This window comes from Lemur catta, chromosome 1, assembly GCF_020740605.2.
Source record: "Lemur catta isolate mLemCat1 chromosome 1, mLemCat1.pri, whole genome shotgun sequence".
NCBI lineage: Eukaryota > Metazoa > Chordata > Mammalia > Primates > Lemuridae > Lemur > Lemur catta.
This window is the reverse complement of record NC_059128.1, coordinates 210,092,469-210,103,153: the sequence shown is the minus strand read 5'-3', so window position 1 is coordinate 210,103,153 and position 10,685 is coordinate 210,092,469. Positions and strand designations below refer to the sequence as shown.

The window sequence follows — 10,685 nt, the reverse complement described above, 5'->3', positions numbered from 1 at the left end:
TAGAGGAGGGAGGAGTAAATATAGCAGACCACTCAAGAGATACTGCAGAAATGCAAGCAAAGATGATGATAGAATACGTTAGCATGGTGGATGTGGTAATAGAGATGCACAGTTTGAAAGACATTTAGGAGGTAGAAAAGATAGAATTTCATGATGGATTAGATTAATGTGGATTGAAGAAGAAGGTCAAGGATGGCTGAAGTTGCCTAACCACTACTTTCTTGAACTTTTTCATAGGTAGATCCTACTTTCTACATGGAGAGGTAGTAAATGTCAATGTGATTTTTTGGCAGGGACATGGGGGAAGAAGGAAGAATGAAATGTCAATCACAGGTGGTAATGAGCCTTTATGCCACAGCTGCCAACTGTCATACAGAACAGCCTCAATTTACACAATCTATGCAATTCATTCTGTCTCCACAATGCAAGAAGCTTAGCCATGACTGTTCAAGAAAAACAACGCAGTTGGATCCTACATTTTAAATCTTCTGATAAATATTCATATTGCTAGGATTTATACATTTATATAATTTGTAAGCAGAGAAAAATCAACATCTCGTATGACCTTCTTTAAAAGTTTAAATAAGAATCAGGGCACCAAAAATAGCATTTCAGTATACCAAAGTACTAAAGAATTAATTCTTCATCCATGAATTGGAATGTACAACCCTTGGAGGAAGAAGGCATTCCCTATTGTTCATGGAAACTATAAAACGACCTGTGCTAACCTAACCAATGCTATCATCAAAGAGGTGGATATCTGTTTTTAGGGGAAACAGTTGAACAAGGTGATGCCAGTGACTCATTTGTCTTAAACCATTAACCTAAATTTAGTTACTCAGAGAAAGAAAAAATGGCATTTTCTCTTCTAGAGACTATCAAACTCCCAGTCATGCTAACTATTAATGTATTCTCTATAGCCTCTCTCTACTTAGTCCTCAAACAATGCTAAACTAAGTGGGAGTTTTTTGTTTGCCATTGAGCCAGAAAGATAAAAAAATTTTAGAAAGCAAAATATTTAACACAGTCTTTCTACTACTAGAAGTTGAACCAACCATTTAAATGCTGTAAGAGTCTGGGTGTCAGAGTAGATAGTATTAGAATATTAAATACCTATAAGGTGCACAGGCTTTCTCTGTGCTATGAAATAAAAAATATTTCTATTAAACCAAAAGTCAAATCAATATTAACTGTTAATTCCTTTGTCACAAGTAGTAGTGTTAAGAAGTGAAAAGAAACGCTGAGTTTCCTAAGAATCCAAATGTGTAGAAAGGCATTAGTACTAAAATGACACTCTGGGAACAGCAACTACAACTCACAGGAAAAAATGCATTTTATTTAACTACCAAGTACACAGACATTTATACATATGTATAGCTAAAACCATATTTACTCTTAACATCTGGGATACATTGTGAAATATTCTGCTCTGTGTTCTTTTATTTTAAAAAAATGCTGGTCACAACTTAGTAAATCAATTTTGCAAACTACTAGTATGTTATAACCGTAACTACTTTCTTAGAGCATTATCAATGCTAATTGATAATTTTAGGGAAACTTATAGTCTTGCTCCTTTTTAGAATTAGCCCATGGTAGTATTCCATGTACTTAGAGAAAAAAAAATTAACATAGTCTTGTTACCATGTATCCAGCTTTAACATGGTACACACTTTCAGTATACTTAAATCACCTACCCTCCCGGGCCCAAGAGCTGAGGGAATGACTTGTAACTATGCAACAGGATCCTATGTCTGTATTATACATTTTATATAAGTCTTTTTTATGTACATTATTTCCTTTGATCCTCACAACAACCCTGTGAGGTAGGTGGGGAAAATATTATCAGCTTCACTTTATAGATAATGAAGTTAAGGTTCAGAGAGGTTAGGTGACTTTCCCAGTCATCACCTAGTCAGTCAGTCATCACCTAGTAAGAGGCATACAGAGTAAGAGGCATCAAATGTTAGGTTGAGGGCTCTTTTCTCTTAACCACATGGCTTCTGGGAGTATAATCTAACCTCAAATATTTTTACTACTTCCTCATTTTCTTATTGTTAATTCAACTTTTTATAGAATATAATAGAAGACCTAATTCTAAATCTATCATGCCAAATTTATGCTTCTCTACCAATGTTCTGATGGCCACAGAACATATATTTTTTGGAAAGCACTGTTTCTTTGGCTCTGGTCTAAAGGAACATAAGAATATGAAAGACTCTGGTGGTCAAGGAAATTGAAGAGAACAGAAGAAGAGATATAAAATGGAATGTATTAATGGATGTTAGTCTCTTTAAGCTTTCACTTTTGCAAGGGAGTTCAATGGAGAGCTTTAATGCAGATGAGACTTGAAGCTTTTGAAGAAGATCTAAGTCTGGATGAGGTTATTCAAACTGAAATCTTGAATGGATAATGATGGTAGTAGGCCAAGGTCTTCAAAAACTTGGTACTTGATGCTTGAAGACAAAACAAAACACAAAAACATTCTACTAGCAAGTCTAATAAGTTATTTTAAAAGGGAAATTAAAAAGCTATAACTTTTTGGTCAGTAATTATCGGATCACTAGATACCATGCTGAAAGAATAAAAGGAGAAAATCAAAAAGAAAGGAGAAAAGGAAACAGAAAGATTTTGAAAAGATGTAGTATACAGAATGGCTAAATATGTTCATTGGCTTAGCTCTTTGATTAATGTTCTTCACTGTAAATTGCAACAGAATTTAAAGTTCTTACAGAACCACTTTGGGACAGTCGTCAGATAAACTGATTTAATGATAATTTCTTGTATCTCTTTGATTACTATCCATGAGATCAGATTTTCTTAAAGAGCTTTTGATCTCTGAAAGCATGGCCAAAATGTTTTCTGGAAGAGGTAGCACAAAATGATGTTGATTTTGTGGGGTAGAGAAAGAAATTGAAATAGGAATATTATGGTTCAAAAATATTTCAATAGGGAGAAAGAGTAACAACACACTCAAATGGAAAAATTCAGACCCTGCTGCAAGATGCAAATGAAAAATGTAAAAATACTGTAAACATGTGCACAATGTAATAGAAAATAGGTTATAGTCATCTGAAATTCCAGCTCAGTAAATAATTACCAGTGGCCTATCTCCCTCAGGGATACTAGCCTCTCTTCCATACCTCCCCCTTCTCTTTTTTTGGAGAGAATTTTTAATCTCATTGACTTAATTTTGTGCTCATTCTGTTTCTTTGTACTTTATGTGTTCCTATAAACCTACCTTTTTCCTCAAGAAAAGTTTAAGCTTTCAAAAATTAATAATAATAATAGCAGCTAATATTTCCTGAGTTTGTACTCTGTGCCAGGCATTGCTCTAAGCACTTTATGCAGATTGATTCATTTAATCCTCACAACAACCCATGAATTAGATAGTACTGTTATCTCCAATATACAGACAAAAAAACAGGGGCACAGAGAAATTAAGAAATTCAGGTAGTTACCCAGCTGGTAAATAGTGAAGCCAGGTTTCAAACTGAGGCCCTGTGGCTCCAGAGCAGAAAGCTACTCTACAAAACTAGTTTTAATACAACAAAATTTACCAGGACTAGAGCTTTATTTTAATCAGCATTGTGGCAAGTCACAATCTTTCACTGCATATTATGATTAGAAAGCATAGTGACTAATGTAAATTCCCCAACAGCAGTAATATAGAATCAGTTTCAGCAGTCACTACTCAGAAGTGACATCCTGCAGGAATGTCAAAGCAGTTTAAAAATAAAGCATGCCACTAAAATACTAATAGTGATGAGAGGATTTGGGTAACTTTACTCCTTTTTTGCTTAGGTATATTTTCTATAACTTAATTTTTGTTAAGTGGATGTGGATTAATTATATAATTTTTTAAAAAAGGTTTTTTAAGCATGCTATCACCATTATTAGCATTAACATATGTTAAAGTCACATTAAATTATTAAATAAGTTTGTTCTTGATCTATTTGAAGAGCAAAGAAATTCAAGATAGAGTAAGCTTTACGGTAATAATGAAATAATAACAATAGCTATTATTTACTTAGCACTTAATACAGGCAAACCTTTATATACACTATCTAACCTTCAGTAAATTCCTATTTTACAGATGAAGAAATTGAGGCTTGGAATAATAAAACTTAATAGAACAGCTCGTAAAGATTGGAGCCCAGATATGTCTATACTATTTCTTAGAGTTCATGCTCTTTCCCCTATACAAAGCATCCTCTCCAAATGCCAAAATATCTTTCTGTCTTTTGTTATTAAACATGCTGAAGAGAAAAAATTAGCTATTCTTCCCTGACTTCTTCAATAGAAAATACTGAACGTAAGTTACTGACATTCAGTCAGGGTTATTACATTGAACATCCATTAATACAGAGCTGTTTTCATCTAAGCAAAAGGGCTCAGGTTGCTACAATTTTAAAATCAATTGGTATGCTTTATGACTTTTTTCTTTTCCTTCCTTGTCAATGTGCCTGCCTCTAATAGGAGTGCTTGGTCCATTCACAATTTGTTGCTTCTTATATCCTGTGGAATTAGATACCAGTTAATAAAGCCTATCTGAACTATGTCTAAAATAAAAGTAAATAAACTGAGTAAGGATCTGAGAAAAGTACAGAAATTTTGTGTCTTATAATTTGGGCGTTCAGGTAATTTTAAAATTTATGTCCTTGTTATGGATAAGTTGAGGTTGGTGGATAAATGACCAGTGCATAAGTTAGTTATATTTCTATTTAAATATAGAAATAATAGACATACATAAACCTATCTACAATAAATCATTTTATTACATTATAAAAAATTTAGAATTTGAAAGAGGCCTTGAAAATAAACTAGTACGCTCTCCCATGTAATGAGAAATTTCCTCTACAATGTTTCTGATGCTCAAACTCTACTTAAGCAATCCTAATGACCAGGAATTCACTGCCTCTTGACACAATCTGTTTCACTGCTAACTAGTTCTCTACTTTCTTTCATTCAGAACTAATCTCAGCCTCAAATTAAAGTACACAGAGAACAAATGTACTTCCTATGGAGTTTCCCCAACCCTTCCAAAGCTTTTTATTTCTGAACAAAATAGTCCCAGTCCCCTCAATCTACATTATCAGAGTTGTCCTTTAATATAACCACAAAACTGATTAAAAACAGTTCTCTTGTTTTTCAAGGTATTTCTAGTAATAAAATCAGCTTTTATATATTAATGCTTTGTAGGTTAATGGGGTCTGTTTAATCTTGGTTAATCTTGGTCTTACACAATTGGAATGCTAGGAAAGGCTTATGGGTTTAGCTCAATTCAAATTGAACAGCAATAAATTTTTAGTTCTCTCTTCTTTTTTCCCCTCCCCAAAACAATACCACAAAACAGAATCTTAAAAGATACCCTTAACCATAATCACTTATGTTGCTGGATTTTAATTTTCTCCCTCTTAGGCTTTTGTCTGCCTTCCTATCACTAGGACACTGAATGATCTTAAAACTTCCAAAATTCTTTAAGCTACTCTCAAAATCACAAATTAGTCATGCCAGGCCCAGCTCTGAGGCCTTAAAATGCTGATCTTTTTTCTCATTGCACTATCTGAATAACTTCCTATCTGGTTTTCCAGAAATTTTTATATATATTGTAATATAATATATAAATATATATAATGTGTTATACATCTATGTGCACACACATATACAAACATCTTCCTCAATTCTATGTTCTTCTCTACATGCAACTTTTACATTCATGTTCATCTCCTTTCTTTCCATATGTCACCTTTACCATATTCTAGCATCTTGACTCAGGAAAACAATCTACCCTTGGATTCAATTCACGGCTATTCATTCTCTTAGCAGGAATAACGAATCTCACTCTAGGAATCCCACCAATGATTGTGACTCTAGTGATTAATCCCAAGGACCTGAAGAAGTAAAGCATCTATAGATGCCATAAACAAAATACTCTGCCAACGTATGGTATAAAACACCTGACATATCATAACCTGTTCCATTCCATTAATCATGACTCAGTCCCTAGATTTGTAGCTTCATTATGATTTTAACAAGACACACAATCAGTGGTATCATATAGGTTACATATCTTATGTAGCCTATTCTCAAACAAGTTTCAAATAAAATCCCTCTATTAATAAAATGAAGATTATTATATCTTTATTTTTTGTGTTACTTATTACTATTTACTTGTTACTATTACTTATTTAGTTACTTATTACTATTATTCCAAATGTCCCACAATAAAAATGTGAGCAGACAAAAATGGCTAGAGAAATAAAAGTCACAAGAAATTTTTGCTGAGTCCCATACAGATAATAAGCCAATTCAAAGTAATATAAAATGAGATTATCCATATATATCTTTCTAAATTATCTTTCTGGTTTATTGATTTTACTAAGAGAGAACAAGCCATTCTTTGAAATGCCTTAAGCCAGCTCTAAACATCAAGAACAAAGCGAAATAATAACTGTAAGACTTGTTTAAAGAATCTCTAAATAGCAATTCAAATAAAACAAAGTTCATCCCCTTCAGTAATACCGAGAAGCTCAGAACCATGCCAATGCTATGCAAACAGCTTGCAAACAAGCGTAACCATCACCGTATCACCTGGTCAAGTCAGCAACATGCTATATATTGCACATGGTATTGAATTTGGCAGCACTAAGTAATTAGTATTCATACGTTCTTATTAATAGTAACAATCTAATGTCAAGGTTTAAAACCTACTATAATATCACTAAACTTTCTCTGCAGCTCTGGGAAAAAAACTCACTTGTGCAACCATACTTCTTCTAAATAGTGCAAATAATAACAAGAATAGAAAGTCATAAGAGTAGTAGTAGACTCCCATAATTATTAAATTATCCTAAAGCCTAGCTGTTTGTTTCTTAGTATTATGAAAATAAAAACATGCTCATAGTAAAAAATTTCAACCCACCTGAAAGAGTATACAGAAAAAATGTGAGTCTTCTTCCTACTCTAGACCTCTAGTCTCATTCCCTAGGGGTACCTCTGTCCATAGTTCCTTATATAGGTTTGAAGAAATTTTGTATGTATGTACATATGTATGAATATAAATGTATGCTTTTAAAAAATGAAAACATACTATATATATTGTTATATTTTTTTTCTCAGTTAAGAAGGTATATTAGAGATTTTCCACGTCTGCATCTCTGCATCTATCAATACTTCATTCTAAGAACTGCAAAGTATTATTAATACTTTGTATAAAGGCCCTTATCTACCTAGACTTCTGCTGAGGCATATTTAGACTATCTCTCATTTTTATAAAAATGTCAAACAATATGATGACAAGTATCTTTGTATGCAAATTTTTATGAGCAATCACAAATATATCTGAAAGATAAATTCCTAGAATTATTGCCTACTGTTGGAATTAAACGAATTCTAAACAAGTAGCCAGCGTATCTACAAAGGAGACCAGGAAAATCTACAAGTTTAATGCTTAGTAATTAAAAGGTGCCAAACACTATCATAAGGTTAGAACTTAAGGTTTGAAAGGTAAAATGGAAAAAAGAGAAACTTAAACCTCCTGAGACAGAAAGATAAAAGGCCTGGAGAATGAATCACTTAACAGATTAAAAAAAAAAGAAGAAAGAAAAAAGAAAACAGCATAAATAAGGCAAGATAAAGAGAAAAAGACATTTTTTGGACTCTTTTCTCATTCAAACCTAAAGCACAAAATAAAATTGACCAATTGATCTTTGAGACATATATTATTACATAGCCAAACTTGGATGCAAGATGATTTAAATGACTATTTGAGCCTTCATTTCTACACGCTATCCACAGATTAATTTATATCCACCAGGCTCTAAAGTGTTGAAAGGAAGTTCCCCCCCCCCCCTCAGCAAAAAGAAGGAAAAAGAAAAAAAAAGAAAAAAAAAAAAGGAAGAAAGCAGAGCAGTAACCTTCCAGGAACAATAAAAATACAGCTTGTCAGCCTTTTAAATTTACGATCAACTTGACAGGGAAATAGTAACAATAATTGCCTCATACATACAAAACAAACCTCTCTTTGGAAGGTCCACATTAAAACAGAGATTCAAGTTTATATTTCTCAAATACAATCCTACAATTTCCCAGGCAAATCTAGGGCTTGTTCTAATATTTCACCTAACATAAAACACAGTCAACAACTTACCTCTCCCAAAGTGCTAGGATTTGAATGCCATAATACATAATGATTCATGATTTTGTCCATTAATGGTCCGTGGGTTTCTTTAAATGAAGTTCATTTTAGAGTCCATAGATAGCAGTATTCTGCAAAACTGAAAACCTCAAGAATGTCAATGTACATACCTAAGTTACCATTTGGATACCAAATTCATAATGAATAACAGTTATGCTATATAGACATTTAGATGTGCAAAATTTAGTGGACATGACATGGAACAGCAGATTTAGGTAGCAAAATTAGACTTTATTTTTAAGACAATAATATTAACACAAATCTAGAGGATCTCAAAACATTACTTTGCAACATATTTATTTGTGTTCTAAAGATGGCATAACAGTAAGAGCATACAAAGATGGGGATGATTTGGATACCAACACTTTCCAGAAACTGGAAAAACAAGATTTAAGAGTAGGTAAACTTTTAAAATTTAAATAGTTCAACAATGTTGAATTAATGTTAAATGTTGGCGTTTTCAACCTATTTTAAGAACATCTTAGATTTTAAATAAGAAAGCTTACTAGTTTCTTCTTTATTAAAAAAAAAAAAAAACACAACACAAGAGTATGGCATAAATACTGGGTTTCTTACCCAACTATATCCAATCTAATGATAAGATTCTGGAACCTCACGCGAGCTGCTATCTCATTAGCTAGCCCATGCACAACAGTCACCTCACTAGACTAGGTAGTGATTCATGCCCAGACCTCATTACATAGCCTAATGACAAGCTCATCTACACTTTTTTGCATTTGACAATCAAAACCAATCTGGTTACAGTACTTGTTTTTTTAGGTCCATACCCACTCTTTATCACATTTAAGACACCTAAAAAAATACTTTTTACAAAGGAAACAATTTAATCTTCAGGAATTCATTCTTCTGGGGGCTTTCTACAACTGTTTCGAAGGAGTTAGCCTTATGTGTACCAAGTGTAATCTCTCACTGGATATTTACAAATTACTATTTTCATTTTTGTTATAACATCTTAAATTTAAGTAGTACATTTGCTTACGATATAAGATAGAAAACATTAAGAAAAAGTAAAGTAAATTGATATTGCTGAAAAGAAAGTACTTAGAACACCCGGTACTACAACTGCAGCTTATCATTTGATGACCAAATCCTCCCTGGTATCATTCCCCTGGGAGTCCTTCCCAGAAAAGTAAAGGAACCTTGAAAGAAGCCTTATCTTCTTCACCCAGAAAAAAGTATTAAGACACATTTCTAAATTTCAATAATCATAAACAAAACAAACAACGTTCTGATCACTCCTGAACCAGCATCCTGAGGTGGATAAACCTGATGTGGAGTGGAAGTGGAGTCACTTCTACATCCAGAGGTAGGGATACTGAGTAAGAAGTTTCCTTGCTGAGCCAGTAATCTGGTTCATTCATTCATTAATTCATACATTCTTTCGGCAGCATCTAAAAAATGCCTAACAATGGCAAGGCGCTATCCTACGGATTAAGAGACAAAAAAGCGAGGTCCCTGTCCCCCATTAGCAGAACGGCTCGGGGTAGGTGGGGAATGTACCCTAGGTGAGCTCATCTCAGTGTCCCGGGCTCTGTCTCTCCAACATGAGCGCCAATGACCGGAAGCCCTGGACCCCCAGCCATTACCGATTCCTAGAAGACTCAGTTTGTATTTCCTCTACGGCCTCAGCCCCCACGACCCAGTTCCCAAGAGTTCCCCGTAACCCTACATCCTCAGGTAATCTCAAGCCAAGGAGCCTTTCCTCCAGCCAACACCTAACGCGAGAGCCACCTCTGTCCACCCGAGCTTAGGGGCCCATGCCACTCGGGCCATCAAACGCAGCTTCCATCCCTGCCCCGGTTCAGATCCGGTCCGCAGGTTACCTGCCGGGGATCCAAGTCTCCCAGGGAAACACAGGGGTTCCGCCCCTCCCATCGCGACACCCTCCACAACCAGGTGCCGCCTCCATGCGTAACTTCCTGTGCGTCACGTCCGGCCGGAATTCCACCTGCCCCTGCAGTCCCACTAAGCGACCAACGTTCCTGGTTGACGTCACTTCCGACCTGTTCCTCGGTTGAATACCAGCGCGCTCCAGGGTTTGCTTGTCGGTTTTATTCCGCCTGCTTGCCTAAACCTCAGTTGTGTAATGCAGCCCAGAGAAGTGCATTTGTGTGTGTGTGTGCAAACTTTGTCAGCTTCTATAGCCTTCTCTTCTGCATCCGCTCCCTTCTACTTCTGTAACCTGGACTCTGTTCTCCAAATTCTCCCGGCCTCTCCGAGATAACACAAGATTGTTCTTGTGATTTTTCTTATTTATCAGTGGAGTGCTTAGGAGTGCAGCCTCCGAGGTTGCGCTGTCTAGCTTCAAATGCAAGGTTACCTGGTCATGTTATTTAAGTTGTCTGTGCCCGGTTCAGGTGTGAAACAGATATCAGTACCTAGAACATAGGACAATTGTTGTGTATTACTTGAGATAATACATGCAAAGCGCTGGCACATTGGAAGCACGCAATGAATGTTAATTATT

At 35.0% G+C, this 10,685-nt stretch overlaps 1 long non-coding RNA gene across 1 annotated transcript; it reads right to left on the bottom strand.

Annotated features, from left to right (window-relative positions):
- Positions 1–1,309: 1,309 nt before the first annotated feature.
- LOC123630346 lies at positions 1,310–10,125 on the bottom strand. Its single transcript, XR_006732653.1, has 3 exons — positions 10,042–10,125; positions 8,150–8,276; positions 1,310–2,453 (listed from the first exon to the last, which is right to left on the bottom strand). It is a non-coding gene; the product is annotated as an uncharacterized LOC123630346 (long non-coding RNA).
- Between the last annotated feature and the right edge of the window lie 560 nt (positions 10,126–10,685).